Raw genomic sequence first — 16,689 nt, forward strand, 5'->3', positions numbered from 1 at the left:
ATAAAGGGCTTTAACATTCTGAGAAGCGTTCGATTAGTCTAAAGGTCATCAAAACGTAACTTCCTCGATTCGGCCAAAGGCGACCAGCCCTCAGGCTCGGCCATACTGGACGCCATATATACGTATAGAAAAATGGTTACCCACAAGATCAATTTGACGTTCGGTACAAGATCCAAAAACTGTGAACGGTTTCAATTACTAGTAACATATACACTACATATGAAGATAGGTAATTGTATAAATTTGACAGGAACATCCAAACTATCATCTTCATATACTCAAGCGCACTGCCACAAATATGACGAATAATTTCTCGAGCCTTTACCCTTCTATCGAGAGAGCTACAGTTTCACAGACAAGATGGTTAACATGTATACGTATCATCCATAGAGCAGAATATAAGATATGAGGGCGGACAGCCCAAAATAACTGTGCCAGCATGAAAACCCCGTCGCCTTTACCAAAACGATTTTAGTTTCGGGTCTGATATCAGCTATCCATTCACTCTCAGAGGGGCAACACCATTAGAATCAGTTCTCTTATGCTTTATGAATATCCAGAATTCTTCATACTGTCAAAGGGGTTTGGGCTAGCAGTAATAAGAGCAACGATGTCAGACATATAATCCCATCCCATTATGCCTTTCGCAGGTCTCTCTGTAGGCCTACCTCTTTCTTTAAATTTAAGACGCACTCTTCATCACAAAGTCTCCCAGACTTCTTTGAGGTTACAAGGGCTTTATTTCGTCTTCTAATTTTCCCGACCAGTACCATACATCTTATTAACCACCCTTCAATATGCGTCAATGATAAGAAAGATCTCATTTAAAGTGATCAGGAGTGTCAATACTGAATATAGTGTCATGGGTGTGGAGGGGGTGGGGGTGCTCACCCCAGACATTTGCACGTACGGTAGACGTCACGCGCACGCGCACACACTACACGTACGAAGGCCTGTTGACAAGATGGCACAGTAGTTGCACTAGTGAGACCGCATCTCATATCAACTTTGTACAGAAAATCCTCTTCTGATGTGACCGGGACATCAAGTATTGCATAGCCTAAGCATCTCACTGAAAATCAAGGATCTGCACTTTTATCTTTAAAATTCGGGACGTTTAAAGGCCAAATAGTAAGTAGTTTTAATGCAGGTGCTATTTGAGTACATTGGCTAGTTTAGTGTAACGATAGGCTTGGACGACAACGTACACTGCGTACAACTAAACGAACCAATGTCAGCCAGAATATTAACACTAGGTTGCAGCTGCATTCGTAGACAATACAGAATGGCATGAATGTGATGTAGCCTAACATCAACAATGCATGCTTGCAATGTTGATGTTGTTGTTATTGGCAGGACATTAGGCCTAACTTTAGAATCCGTACCATATGAATGGGAAAGCTTACTTCGGATCGGCAGAATAAGGTTAGGGGTTAGAAAGTAGGGTTAAGGAGTAGCTAGGTTAGGGGTTAGGAATTAGGGTTAGGAAGTTAGGGAATATTGTTAGGGGTTAGGGAGTAGGGTAAGGAAGTAGGGAATAGGGTTAGGGGTTAGGAAGTAGGGTCGATTGGTACGGATTCTAAATCAGTACCGGACATTACTAGTGGGGTCGTTCCACAAGGGTCTGTTTTGGATCCCTTGTTGTTTGTTGCCTATACAAATGACATTGACGGAGATATTAATTGTGTACAGCTACAGTAAGAAGTTTGCTGATGACACCAAACTGTATTCTTCTGACTGAGGTCTTTTTCAATAGCGATTCTGAGATTAAAAAATTTCAAACGCATTTGGATTACGTTTTTTAATGGTCTCAAGGATGGCAAATGCTTTTAATATTGATAAATGCAAGGTGATGCATATTGGTAGAAGTAACCAAAAGCCTGTATCAATCTTAATGGTGAGGAGTAACAGGAGGTCTTTGTTGAAAACTTGACTCATCTCTGCAACCTTCTAAACATTGTCTCGAAGCTGCTAAGAGAAGTAATAGGGGTTTAGGTATGATTAAGAGGAACTTTTGTATTCTGAAAGAGGACAAAGTTGTAAGGCTTTATAAGCAGTTGGCTATAGGCCTCATATGGAGTATGTTGTACAGGCTTGGAACCGATATTTTGCTAAGGATAAGGAAGTAGCCTAGGCCTACTCGAAAAGGTCCAGAGAAAGGCTTCTAGGATAGTTAGTTAAAGGTGCCCCTTATTAAAGGCGGTTACAACTGTTGAATCTCACCACACTGGAGGTTACGTGGAACGGGTTTAAGAATGCTTTGGACAATAACTTTAAGCATTGTAATCAGCTCTGAGTGTTTGTGTCTTCAGCTTTTTTTTCTTCTATAGGGTCCTAGATGGAGACTTGAGTGTCCCTCCTGATATTTTTTTCTAATAAACTAAATAGTTCCAATAGTACTACTTATAGGCAGCTAGACCTGGCCTCATTGTCACTAGGTTAGGCCACGCTTCCAGAATAATGTATGTGTGCTTAGGCCTATGCAATTGCAGCAGCCAACCTCTTAACCAATTTGAACTAGAACTTTAGAAGGTTACCTTAACCTTTTAGAAGGTAAGCTTAACTTTTTCTTTGCAAATGTTACAAGAATAGGCTGTGCAAGAGTCGTGCCAGCAATGCAACTGCATGAGGGAAATTCACAGTAAATAATTGCTCTCGCACCCACAGATGGACACATGTTCGGTATATATAATACTAATCTGGATTTAAGAATATAAGTATGTTTATTTGCTGGTCAACAGTTATTTAAGGTATCATTTAATTGTAATTAGTTACTCCATCAGTGATCTCCCCTTTTCCAACGGCATTACTGGAAAGACTCTTGCTCAGCCGCATTACACAAACACTTTACGAACAGAATACCGCAGTTAGCTGATAGTGAACTATGTAAGGAATCTTTAAATTAGGAAAAAGTTTCATATTCAAGAAGAAATCAAATCTCAACTTTTTGATAAAGAATGGGATGATTGCATGGGTAGGTGTGGATACCTTTCAGCTACCTCAAAGAGGGAAGTGAAAGTAATACCCATCACCTCAGAGCTTATACCATCACAGACTTGTAAACACTCACTAAGTAGTACATAAACTGTAGCTTATTTGATAGTGAAGGTCCACTATATAGTTTCCATGAATCATCGGTGACTGTTATGGAGCCATCCAACATAAATAAGCAGTATTATTTTCAACTTGCACAACAAAATGACAGTTGCCAATCAACTATAGAAGCATGGGACATCCCTACAACATCCAACACAACAAGTAGTCATTCCAGATAGGAAGTTAAGGAGAGCAGTGAAGATTCAGATGAGAAGTAGAACTTTATCTGCAAAGGAAGTTAAAGTTAGTAACAAAATTTCCAATATTAACATGATTGTCACATGCATGACTGCATTTTCTTAAGCTGTTCTTTTCATTAAAGTGCAATATGAGAAACTGCTGTGTAGCATTGCTACACTGATACTAATGCCAGTGTGAAATCTAACTAGCTCTGACCCTACTAATGGGTGTACAAAGGTTTCTGAGACTGTACAGTATGTTCCAATAATTGACATTAACACTTGGTAGTAGCAGTTTGGTGTCGTACTACCAAAATGTACAACAGTGTTTATAACAGGGATATAGGAACCTTATCTTATTTTGTGCTAAAAGGTTTCATGGGATTCCCATGGAAAAGAAATGAATGAAGCAAGAGACCATATGGTGGGATTGGTTTAGATTGAAATTGTAATACCATAGGGTGGCATACTCCTATTAGCGTCTGTATTAATCCGCTCCTAGTGTTCTCCTTTAATTTAATGGGCGTATGCTACAGTAGCTACCTTAAGTAAGAATGAAAATTCATTGTCAATGTAAACTCTAACAGCCTTGATTGTAGAGCTCTGAAGGTGTTGGGTATGATGTGTAATCATGAAATATTACAAAATATCTCATCATTTTATGCTTTAGTGATTTTGGTGCCAAGTTTCATGAAATATCACCAAAATATCCCAATATTATGGAAGAGATTGCCACAGAAGTTACACATTGGTACACCATGTGCCCAAAAATGCACTGATGAAGTAATGATTGGAAGAACATGTCCATGGACTGAACCATCTGTGTGTGTCTGTTTTGAGCTGCCTGCTACTAAGCTGTAATCTCATTCATTTTTCTTTTTCATCAGACAGTACAGCATCTAAAGCAGCCAGCATTGTCACACAATAATGATTATGCCAGACCCTGCAACTTTATTCAACGATGGCTCATATTTTGTATTGCACTTGAGAAGTGTGTGAAGAAAAACTAGACGTAATGAATCGCTTTTTGAAAGGTAAAAATGCAACAACATTTTTTTGAATATACTCTATATGGATGAATGGCTTCCTCCAAAATCATTAACTGCAGTTTTACAACAAACTGTGAAATAGAAGTTATTGTCCTGAAACTAAATCAGTATTTATGAACTCCTCACATTGGCTTTCTATGACCTCACCTTAAAATAACAAAAACAAGCATTTTACAGCACGTGGCTTGTGTTTTCGTCTTTTTAGCTTTGGTAGGCTATACATATGTTTTTTGTGGCATTCTTTTCCTCTACTTCCTTGGACACTTAAAAGGCCATTGTTATTAAAATGAAACAAGCTTCTTTGAACTCTTGAGAGAAGGGCAAAGAAACAAGAAATTTAAAAGGAGACAGTAAAGAGATACAGTAGCAGTACAGTTGCTTTAGTAAAAATTGGTCGTAATTATCGTAATGGGCGTTTGTGACGGTCAATAATTACTACCTTCCTGGGTTTGGATAAACTGTTACAAGCTTTTGTCACTGGGTCCTGTCTTTCTTCCAACCTGTTATTGAAAAATTTACCTGTTTAGAGTTCCTCTTGTCGAGAGTTACAAGTCTTACTTTTTATTGCTCTTTGCTATCATCTCAGTGAAGCTTGAACATATACTGTATGCAAGTGTAAAGTTGATAGGAGGTATGATACTTTTAATGCATTTATCCATATAATTATTATTATGATGAACCTCTGCGTGCATGTACATTATATCAAAACTAACACTATCACATTTCTGCTTTCCGTCTTGAGAGAGGGATGTATATTTGACAAGTCTTTTTGCAATATTTAGTGTCATATTTTCCGCCATATTGATGGCCGCCATGCCTCATGATGGCCTCATGATGGCCGCCTTTATATATATATATATATATATATATATATATTACAAATGGAAGAAGTATGAGTTAATTAAATATTAAACACATATAACACAGAAGTATGAATTATATTACACATGGAGAAAATTAAACTGACAAATGTGATGAATGGTTCATCCTCTGCTGATTCTTGTCCTGGTCAAAGAGGGATGAGAGAAACACAACAGAGGTAGACCATGGGATGATGTGGATTATCTTCTTGTTTTGTGAATATTTCAGGGCAGGACGACAACAATGCATTAAAATATATTGTTTTAAAAATGTTACAAGAAACTGAATGTTGTTTTGAGTAAAATCTGCTCAAACGGTTTAAATATGATAAAATGTATGATTATTAGCAACATTCTATTGTCCAATCACATGCCATGTAAGAATAACGACAATCCAATCACAGCGAAGCTCTCATGTAGTAACATTTTATTTACAATCTAGCATATAGCATAGCGCAGTAGGTCTATATGTGTTAGTCACCGTGGCAGCTACACCACACGCGGAGAACGAATTGTCTCCTAAATTTTGCTGTATGCACGTCGTAACTAATACCAAACAGAGTTTGACACCTTTCAAAATTAAAAGCTGGTCGAAATTCATAGAATGCCAAAGACGGTGGCTAAACATAGACTATTTTGAGGGTGAAATTGCCAGGCGAACTACTGTACACAACAGTTTGGCCTGAGCCTAACACAAACGGAGCCTAATGTTATACCCGGTTCTGGTTATCACCGTGAGTGTTACCAGAAATTTGTAACGTACGAAGGTTACAGACAGCAGAAAGCAGGAGAAGAAAATTGCAAACAGATGAAGGTAAGTAGGCCCATGTATAAAATTAGGGATTTGTATGACCCCTATACTAGCCTAGAGCATAGGATATACCTATGCTATGGTACTCAAAACTTCAAGCCTAGGCTATGCCTAACTACCATGCAGTGGTTAAGTGAGAGTGGCTCCATGTTGACTGCATATTTGCAGTGGAGGGCTGAGTCACAGCTAGTGAAGCAGTGCCCTTTTATCTTGCTGGGAAACAATGGGGGTGGGTAATGCTTAGCCTATCATTGGTTATGATGGAAAAATGCTGAATTTTTCATTGTATTTTTAGTGGAGGACAGAGTGACAGTGATGTTTTGTGATGTCTGACTAAATTAATAATAAAGTTTTTCAAATCGAATGCAGGGCCGAGTCGAATTGAAGAAATGTAAAGTCATCTTGTGTACCATGGTTAAAATATTATGAGTTCGGAGTTGCAGTTGAACTTCATGAGAATGACTCATCAATAATATAAGGGCCTAGGTAGCTTGATGAACTTAAAAATTAAGTTACCGAAATGTATTTTGTGGTGGAGGGTTCAGTCAATGTGATGAGATGATGTATTATTTTATATAGGTTAATGCAACTCTGCCCCCTGTAAAGTCGCAGTAATGGTTTGTTGTTGGAGTATTTTGGAGTTGTGCCCCTTTGATAAATGTTGTCTCATATATTTGGTAGAATTTTATTCATAATTATTCCACTGGTTGTGTGTCATAAGTTAGGGTTTAGCCAGATAGAAAAAAATGAGCCGAAAACGTCAGCAAGCTAAGTATAGCTTGGTAAAATTGTATGCTATGTTTTTGAAGTGTGCATGGCGCATATTCTGACGGCACCTGGCCGATGAACGTATATTTCTATAGTTTACTAGTTCTGCCAATAGGGCCCGAATGAGCATATTGTCCTGCTTAATAAACCAGCGAGAGTGTAGGGTGGTGATCAGTTGTTATATTTGTGGGATCCAGATATTTATGGATGATCTGATCTGACAAATGACCAATTTAATTTAATAAAGAAGGAATAATTGTTTCCTCCATACACTGCTATACATTGCACGGTAGCAGTAGTGTTGCAAATGAGGGTGAGCACATGCCCCCTACAAATTTCCCATGTAAAAACCAGGTGCTGCTCCCCCCTAAAAGGTGTCTGACAAAATAATTTGGTTTAGGCATCCCCTGACCACAAGGAACTGGGAGAGTTTAGGCTCACGCCCGTTCACACAACCCTTCGGAGTAAAAAGAAATATTGATGTTTTCCACGGTTGAGATCATATGGTTTGAGGATACCATAACTAGCTGACTTCAATACATCACAATGATCTTAAAACCAAGGAGCTACCATGAGTGGGGGGTGGGGAGGGGGCTTGCGTCATAGCCCCAACCTTTTGCCTAGTTGAACATCTGTTTGATTTCACAATTTCTGAAAGTGGTTGTTGGCCTTTTTGTGTACATATGGTCCATAGTGGGTAGTTTACTCTTAGGTTTTAATCATCATGTAGCTTAGGCTGGTAATTACTCCTCGGCTAAAGATACTCATATGCTAGGAAAGTTAAACATAGGCCTAGAGGTAAAGTGCTACACAATCATTAAGTCCCATAGTGTCTTATGAGGAGTTGAAGTTGGGAGAGTTTGTTGTTCCAGTCATCTCTGGTTGGAAGTGGTGATCTATATGGTAACTGGTTCTAATGGACACCTTACTTAATTTTTCACACAGATGCTGATATCGAGTCTGATTGTGGTAATGAAGGGGACGCATCAGTACTTTTACAGGCATCAACCAGTGGTTCGAAGGTCTTGAGGTCCAGTTTCAAAACTCCACAGCATGATAAACACCGAAAAGATGTGCTCTCGAATGTGTGTCTGATTTGTCAGAAAGATGCATATCTCAAGACTATAACTGGAACCAGAAGTAAAGTAAAGTTAACGACCTGTGAAAGGAAAGAGGCACACATTTTGCTGGAAGCTGCACGACTCCATGGTGATCACAGGATCCTACTGCAGATTGAACACAAAGATTTGGTTGCAGTTGAATTCCGATACCATAACTTTACACGTGGTGTCACTGAAAAGAAGTCAACAGCTGAGAAGGAAAGCAAATTTGAACCATCATTCAAAGTTTTTGCAAAGTCAATTGTAACAGCCCGCCTTATTAAAGGCCAGGAAATCCTCCGTCTCAAGACTCTAAATGTGTTGTTTTGTCAAATAGTCAAGAACACATAGGCTCTTGATGCTTCACATTTCACAACACAACGACTGAAGGTTCAGTTGAGGACACGGTTTCATAATCTGGTGTTTGTGAAACCATCAAAGAGGTTTGAAAGTCAAATTGTCTATGCCAAAGATATTAATGTTGTTGAGAGAGTAGCAGAACAATTCCAAACTCCCACTTCAGAATGCAGCACTACTACTTCTGATGAGTTGGATGCACGTACCACAGATGCCACAGCAGATGACCACACTAGACTGAGAACATTGTATCATGCATCACAAGTATAGTGATCGTCTTCTGTACTCCCTCTATCAATTTTATTCTGTCTTTCCATTTGTCTACAAAATCTTCTTCAAATTGATGCTACTGTATACATAAGGGCATTTATGAATTATGCTGAAAAATCTATGATTACTGGATGATGGACTATCAGGGGTGTACCATCATTGATCTTTTCACTATCATGTAAACCCAAGAATTTTGAACTATTAACAAATTTGGTATTTCAAGTTTCTCAATTGGGATTCATTCAGATTGCAGTCATTGGTTTCACCAATGACCATGTAAATTTCAGGAAAAAATAAAGTGCAATTTCAATACTATGATTGTGGAGTATTTTTAATCAAACCAATATAGGCTATACAAATTCATTTTTATCTCAATACATTACATGTATAGAGATATTGTAACAGTAAGTGGGACTTTCTCTTCTCTTAAAAATTTTTCAGCGTCTTCAAACAAAGTTCTTTTTCTCTGGAATTTCCAGAGCAAGAATATATCATATAGACCAACAAAAGTTACTATTTTTTATTCCAGAATTGTATCTCATTCTGTGACTTTTTCACCGATTTATGTCCAAATCGGGCCAATTTGCACTGAAAACACACTTTGACAGACCTGTTTTGCACACGCTCCAAAACTTATGTTTTATGAAAGAGAATAGAATAGAACTGTCTTTTAACAGTGGTATCGTCTAAGATAGGGTCCTATGTATTATATATTTTATTAAAATTTTAAACTTTCATTTGTTGTTTACAGGTAGGTATTAATAAGAATTTTACTACTTGTATATGACATTTAATGGCTTTTATTTGCTTGATTTGATGTTTAAATGATTTTTCTTTCTTAAAACAACACTGAGCTGCCGCCCCTACTTTTAGTAAAAAGGTCCGTTTTTGATGATTAAGCCCCGCCCCCAAGTCTGTTTTGTAGCAGATTGGCTATGACTCATAACAGCTACATGTTAGATATACGAAAATGGCTACCCTCGCGAACAATTTTCTGTTCTGTAGTTAGGTACGCGGAAAAACGTGGGTTGTTTTGATATCTAGAAGTGGACACAGTTTTGATGGTAGTCACCACTACAGTCTACAGTAACATACAGTAGGTCAATAGGCCTAGCTCTCAAGGCAGGCATCAAGAATATGGTCGAGTTGTTCGCCTCTTCTAATTTGGCTGTTGTCATTGACGTCAAAGTATATGACCAAAAAGTCCAACTGAGACTGACCTACAGGGATGTAAGTCTTCCGTATTTTTACGGAAATCCGGTTTTTTTTTTATTCCAATAAAGTTCCACAAAATTGTTCGAATATCAAAGACACAACGCGGCAAAAATGCCTGGCCCGTTGCAGCAAGCTAACTTCAACTTTCACTCATCGATCAATCAAAATACCATTCCTGTTTCGCATCATCGCATTGCACTGTACAACATTGTGCCATGTGAATATCGTTGCGTACGTGCGAACTTCGTCGTCTTGCGAATGAACTTCGTCGTCGTGCGAATGTTTGTCGCCTGGCAAGGGTGTTGTTCAATATCAACTTCCTGACATGGACGTTAAATGGATGTGTGCCGAGAGATTGGCTTCGGTCAGCTTGCGAGTCTATAAGCCTCCATGGCTTCTTTCGCGAGTTCCTGCTTGCGGGAAGATCACTATACATACATACATACATACAACTTCAAATCGCCATAACTCATTTCTGTTCTTTGAAAAACCTTGCCTAATTCACGTTGATTGGACTGCTAATTAATATCTTCGTAACTGCTGGTGCTTGACATAACTTTCGGAATTAACGCTTGTGATATTTGTGAGCGGCGGAAATCTACGGGATACGCATATGAAAGTCGATATTTGTGATCGCATTCGAATGTGAGACTGTTTTTTATTCCGTAGTTCGCTGCGACGTATTTGTAACTTTGAGGTAGCCTAACTTAACGATAGTGTGTAAGTAGTAAGAACTAGGGGTAAGATTTGTTACCGCTAATACTTCTGAGCTAGCCTAACATAACGATAGTGTGTAAGTAGTCAGAGCTAGGAGTAGGATGTGTTAGGACGGCATTCACCCGGGGTCTCCGAATAGCTTTCCGGTTTTTTTTTTTTGGCTGCACTTACATCCCTGGACCTAAGATGAAGGATACCACATAAAAAACAAGTTCTTAAATATTCTATGACATTACTAAACCTTGCAACGTCGTTCTTTCGACTAACAGGCAATGAGCGCTAAAGGCAAGACTAGCAGGATAAAGTGTAACCTGCAGAGACTATTCGTGGCAAAGTAGCAAAAATGCAAGTTATATATTTGTTGTACCATGATTGATATTGATAATTGTAGAGACAGAGCAAAGATTTGAAATTAGGAATAAAAATTAAAACTTCCAGTATTGAGATACTGCATCATTGATGCTCTTGTTTATGTGGGGTGCCCCTTTAATAATTTGAGAAGCTAATTAACCTTCCATCGAGCATGTTCAGAGAAAAACAACTTCTTCCAAAATCAGCACCTTCAAAAATACTCAGTTGCCAAATTTTAGCTCCTGTCTACAAATTTAATTTTCATGTGGGGTTCCTCTTTAATTTATTGGGGAGCTAATTAACCTTTGATTGAGCAAGTTTGGAGGGAAGTAACACCCTTTTCAAAATCTGCCCCTTCAAAAGTACTTAGCTGCCAATTTTCAGCTCCTGCCTATAAATTCAATTTTTAATAGGGAGTACTCCTTTAATCAACCAATTAGAGAGCTCGTTAACTTTGATTGTGCAAGTTAAGAGAAAAAAAAATCACTTATTCAAAATGAGCCACTTCAAAAGTACTCTATCGCCCAATTTCAGCTCCTGCCTATAAAGTCAACTATTCATGTGGGGTTCTCCTTTAAATAATCAATTAACTTGTGATTGAGCAAGTTTACAAAAAAACAACACATTTTTTCGAATTCAGCACCTTCGAAAGTACTTGCTTGCCAACATTCAGCTCCTGCCCACAAAATACGCACAGAATTCAAAATCTAAGCATAATTTTGCCTATCATCCCATGGTCTAAGGGCTTTATAAATATGAATTAACAGCTCACACCTCGTCTTCCTTGATTTTGCCCTCAGCCAATCGACCCGAATGCTCAAGTTTACGCCAAGTCTAAAAGGAATTATCCAGAGGGAGTACCAAGACGAGGCTGTACTGTACATGGCCTTTGCTCCAAATACACGTTGATGTCAGAGGGAGAAATCCTTGATTACAAGAAAGAAATTGCGGACAAAACTGGTCAAGGTTTGTTCATCTCATTTTACAAGTCCTTGTTTTTTTATCCAGGTTCTTTTGTTTTTTGGTGGGTGGGTGGGTGGGGTGGGGGGTCCAGTGGGTGGGCATATTGGACTGATATGAGGGCTAACTGACACGGCTTGGGTGTATGACCTTTCAGCCCTTGTCCCCCCTTCCCTTCCCCTACCCCTCCCAAGGAAAGGGAATTGCCATGAAAGACAGATTTACACCCTAGTTTAGATGTTATCAGTATAAGTCTGTCTGTTTCACTCTTCAAGGAGAGTGAGAAACCCATCTCCGTACGTTTCCTCCTCCGCAACACATTTGAATCTCTCCTCAGCAGTTCCATTTCTGGCTTAAATTATGCTATCCCCCTCCCAATACCACCACATTAAATCCTGCTCCTACCCTCCCACTCCAATTCTGTTAAACTCAGCTATCATCCCAACCCCCCCCCCCACCACCACTGCTACCTACTTACACCATCACCCTAGCTTATACCCTGTTTGTAGGCTGAAATAGAATGGTCTGTCGTCACACCTCTGGAGGGTGGTGTTGACCCACTCTCAGTCGATGGATTACATCATCATCATCTCTCACTCATAGATCTACTTTACTCTCCTCTAATCTACTTTTCTCCTCTAATCTCTAATCCTCTAATCACTAATCTCCTCTAATCTACTAATCTACTTTTCTCTCCTCTTCCTCGCTACAGATGTGAAGGAGATTGAGCTGATGGTGCAAGCCAAGGAGACTGAAATGAGAAGAAACCGAGGAGGAGAGTGAGGATGGAGAGAAGAGCAGAACACAGAAAATAACAACCAAGACTGTGACCATTCTTGGAGGTAATAGTCTGCCAGAACTTACCACTTACGACTGGTGGAGAGAGAGTGAGATGGAAGGTCGTTGTCATTCCTCCTGTTCAAGACACGGCTACATAACCTAGCTGTGGATTGTGATCTTACAATTCATTTTAGTCCTGTATTCTCCAGCTTCCTCTCTCTTAACCCAGCACAACCCTCTTAAAACTTAAAATAAGTTGGCTATAGTATGTGTGTGTGTATGTATGTATATAAGTTCTAAAGCCATGAGAGACCATACTATGGCCCACTCAATACATCACATGCATAAATAGGTGCGTTTCTGTTGGGTTTGATACAGTCATGGTAGAATTTAATTATGATCTCATCAATGTCTCTCTCTTGTACGATCGCAGTTTTCCATCCTCTCTCTCTCTCTTCACAACTATTTCAGATCAACCGGGGACGTTAGAAACGACCACAGTCATTCGTGAATGGCAACGATGACAGGGCACCCTCCCCCACCCCGAGGGTAGTCAGAGCGTGGAAGGTTCCCCTCGAAGGACTATTTCCTCTTGCTGTCCAAGAAGAAAAAGAAGTACCGAACGCCATCATTCTTGTCAAAGAAGAAGAAGGACAAAAAGGCGGAGAGCTAGAGGAAGAATCGCTACTTTTAAAATGACAAGTCAAATTTCTTTTCATAAGTTTGTTTGTGTGGAGAGTTGGTTGGAATCGTTAGTAAGCAGTCCTGTTAGAGTTCAACTGTCCAACGCTGTGAGAAGAAGAGGGGGCCAGCATATTTCCCATGTACAGATCACAATAATCCTCCCTCCCCTCTTGTTATTACGATTTTATAATATTTTTTTCTCTCTATGCAAGTACTATGTTTGTAGACGCATTATAACAGCTACATGTAAGTCAAGTATATGCCTACTCTGTGATGTGAGACGCTTCTCTCGAATTTCCACGGCTACGGGAAGTAGTCAGGGCAGAGGTCAATGTTATAAATATGTCCAGTTTTTTGGTCTTTTTTTTTGGGCTTCCCATTATATGAGTTATTTGGGTTGTGTTAAATAGTGAAATTAACTCTAGACTGGATCAGCATTATGTTCCAGGGGAAAGTTTTCTCCCTCTCTTTATTATTTTCCCCCTTACATTTCACTTAAATTTTAGGCTAACAGGATCGCAGATTGTACACGGTCTATTTACTCCAGTTGCATAAAGTAACTTTTTGGTATAGTACATAATATCATGTATTTGTTGGAACAGATTTTAAGCATTGGAGTCGTATCAATTTCCTTGGTTAGCATTTTGTGTAGATATGTATGAGAATGGTGCACATAAAGGCTCCTTCCTTCCTTCTTGCATTCCCGGGTTCCGTAACCAAACCACGTGTTGGTTCGGTTTGTGTGTTTCCCTGAAATGTTATTCTCATTTGTATATATTTTTTTTAACCTATCTGAATGTTTGTTGTTAATATCATGTTGTGAAGAGAAAGTTTGTCTTTTGTTTCTGTTTCGAGGCCAGGTCACAGTGATAGAAATCATGATAGCTACAGCTCTTTGACAAACTGTTTTCCATATTTGAAGGATAGTTTTTTTTTTCCGTTTTTTTTCCTTCTTTCTATTGGCTTTGGATTATTCAGACCTACTTAAAACTTAGTTGTTGGAGTACCTTAGTAAGTGCAATTTAAAAAGTATCGAAAACAAAACAAAAATAAGGTAATTATCATATTTGTCTTTGTGTAATCTATGTCATATATATAGAAATATTAAACTGTGTTCTGTTTTTTATTTAAAGTCGAACACAGAAAAAGCAGTGAAATACGGCTACCGGTTGTTAAAGTATGAAGTCTGTTAGCCCGCTGTTGACTCGTTATTTGTATCTAGTCTTGATCTTGATTTATGAAAGGTGTAGCTATGATGATGATGCAGAATAATATTTGCCTGTAAACTTCAAATGCATTTCACAAGTTTAAAAAGCTAGCATGGGGGGGTGTGAACAAACCTGTAGTTATGCATGCTGTGATTTGATAACAAGGGAATAGCTATCTTTAGACCACGAGGAAGTGTATTCCTGTGTACCTCTGGGCGGGTTCAGTGACAGGGCTGTACCATTGTCCCGTGGATAAATGGAACAGTCGTACCAAGGGCCAAAAACTTGGCATTGTGTCCACATGGTAAACATGTACAACTTAACAATGATCAGAGGCCACCCCAGGAACAGATGTTCATTGGGATATATAACTATTGGTGTTATGGCTATGAATATTTATTAGCTGATGTTAGTTTAGTGCAGTGCTAATGAATATTCATGAATTTGTATTGACATATCAAAGTATTCAGATCAGCAGGAAGAGAGCAGCCAAGTAGAAAACATCCCATTTCATTCAACAACTTTCTTGGTATTTTGCCTATTTTGTGAGGTTACCATGGTGATGTTGTTGCAATGACTCATTCTACAGCCATTGTGTGTATGACGGGTGATGCCTTATTAAGAGATTTGTAACAATAGCAGAGGTTGAAGGGAAATATTACAAATGGAAAGTGGTAGTATTTATAGACAAGTTTGGAGCAAATTATGTTCGTTACAGATGTACTGAAACTACAAGCACAATGAATATTCATGTCATATATCAAAATTAGCATGATTCCTATGCCTGATTTTCCATGTTGCCGTCACGTGAGCGTTCGTGTTTAATGGAGGGTTTGCAGTCACCATGGGAACCGATACCCCAGGGATTGTATAGTCCATGCATGTAGTTAGCTTAACTAAAATTTTTGGAAAAAGATTCTTTGCACAGAAATATGAAAAAAAAATGGGAAAAAAAATGAGAAGGTGAAGTGAGGTATAACTGCAAGGCTGTAAAATGATACAAAGTTCATGAAAAGTTTAAATTGAGATAAAAAGTTGAATGTATATATATCCTGTATGGTAGTTAATTAGTGTTATGTAACCAAATTTGAATATTGACATAACGAAACCTAAAAATGGTTATAGGAAAGTGAATGATGACGGTCAGAAACGCTGTTAAGAAATTGCCATGGTATTAATCGTGACGTTGTATTTGTACGGCAAGATCACCCAGGTCGATCTGAAGTGTTTTCTTTTTTCCTTTCCAGAAAAGAGGTTCTGTTTTGTGAAGCGTTTGGTTGGTTTGAAGAGAAGACTTCTGATCGACTCTTAACCCCAGGCAGGGGAGTGACAGGGTCTTCTCTTTTCCAATATTTATAGTTTTCGGACAAAATTTACTGTTACCCTAACCTTTCTAAACTCGGAATTAATTTTCAATCAAAACTGATGGGGCGGGGGGGGGGGGGGGTAATATCGTGTTCCGCAAGAGGTGGAAAAATAAACAGGCATTCCTGAAATCCCTTTTCTTTCCGTGTTTATTTCTTGTCTGTCTCTCTCTCATTTCTAGTTGTAGAAGAAAAAACAGAGAGCGATTTGAGAACTTGTCTGGTCCTTACAAATGGAACTGGAAGTTGACCTTGCCTAACATACCCACACATACATATAACAGGATGTTATGAATAATCTGACAGACTAGTTTGCCAACAAAATTGTTTTGACAAGACAGGATGATATTGCAGTCGATATGAAAGGTAGATATTTCTCAAAAATCGTTTTGCCCTTTGAAAGGCCTTGTAACTAAAACAATAGGTCTACTACACCCTTTTAAGCCAATTGAAGCATTCTGTAATGTGTTTTGTAATGCATAATACAACCCAGCCCACCCCACCCTTTCCTCCCCAACTTTCAGTAGAACAATTTTGTCAAAAATTAGAACCTTCTAAACCATAAAAAATCAAGATGACAAACAATGGTTTGATTTGACAGCTTTGAAATCACGTATCACTGGCAAGATGCGCCGAGCTCACTCGTACGACAAAGTCGATAAATGTGTATTTTTTCTGGTAGTTCGCGACACGCTGTTTACGAATCTGAAGGTTATTTTGGAATTGGGTGTTGTGTGGGGGCGTGGGGGCAAAAAACCTGATTTGATTTTTTCCCCAAAACTGACCCAAAATCGGTTTCGCCCAAATGACGTAACATGGAGTAATCGATGCTCAGGAGCCCAAATCTGCAACTCCCAGGTCCATATCTGCTTCCGTTCGGGGGATACGTGGTCCCAAAGGACTAGAAATACGTGTTCCCT

The 16,689-nt window shown here is 38.9% G+C and overlaps 2 long non-coding RNA genes across 2 annotated transcripts; both read left to right on the plus strand.

Annotated features, from left to right (window-relative positions):
* The first annotated feature begins 918 nt into the window (after positions 1 to 918).
* Positions 919 to 15,835, plus strand: LOC139961876 (uncharacterized). The gene is made up of 5 exons (XR_011791058.1): positions 919 to 1,131; positions 4,163 to 4,309; positions 11,574 to 11,739; positions 12,446 to 12,575; positions 12,985 to 15,835. It is a non-coding gene; the product is annotated as an uncharacterized lncRNA (long non-coding RNA).
* LOC139961821 (uncharacterized) lies at positions 5,370 to 8,802 on the plus strand. The gene is made up of 2 exons (XR_011791030.1): positions 5,370 to 5,998; positions 7,709 to 8,802. It is a non-coding gene; the product is annotated as an uncharacterized lncRNA (long non-coding RNA).
* Positions 15,836 to 16,689: the final 854 nt, after the last annotated feature.

This window comes from Apostichopus japonicus, chromosome 20, assembly GCF_037975245.1.
Source record: "Apostichopus japonicus isolate 1M-3 chromosome 20, ASM3797524v1, whole genome shotgun sequence".
In the NCBI taxonomy this organism is placed as follows: Eukaryota; Metazoa; Echinodermata; class Holothuroidea; order Aspidochirotida; family Stichopodidae; genus Apostichopus; species Apostichopus japonicus.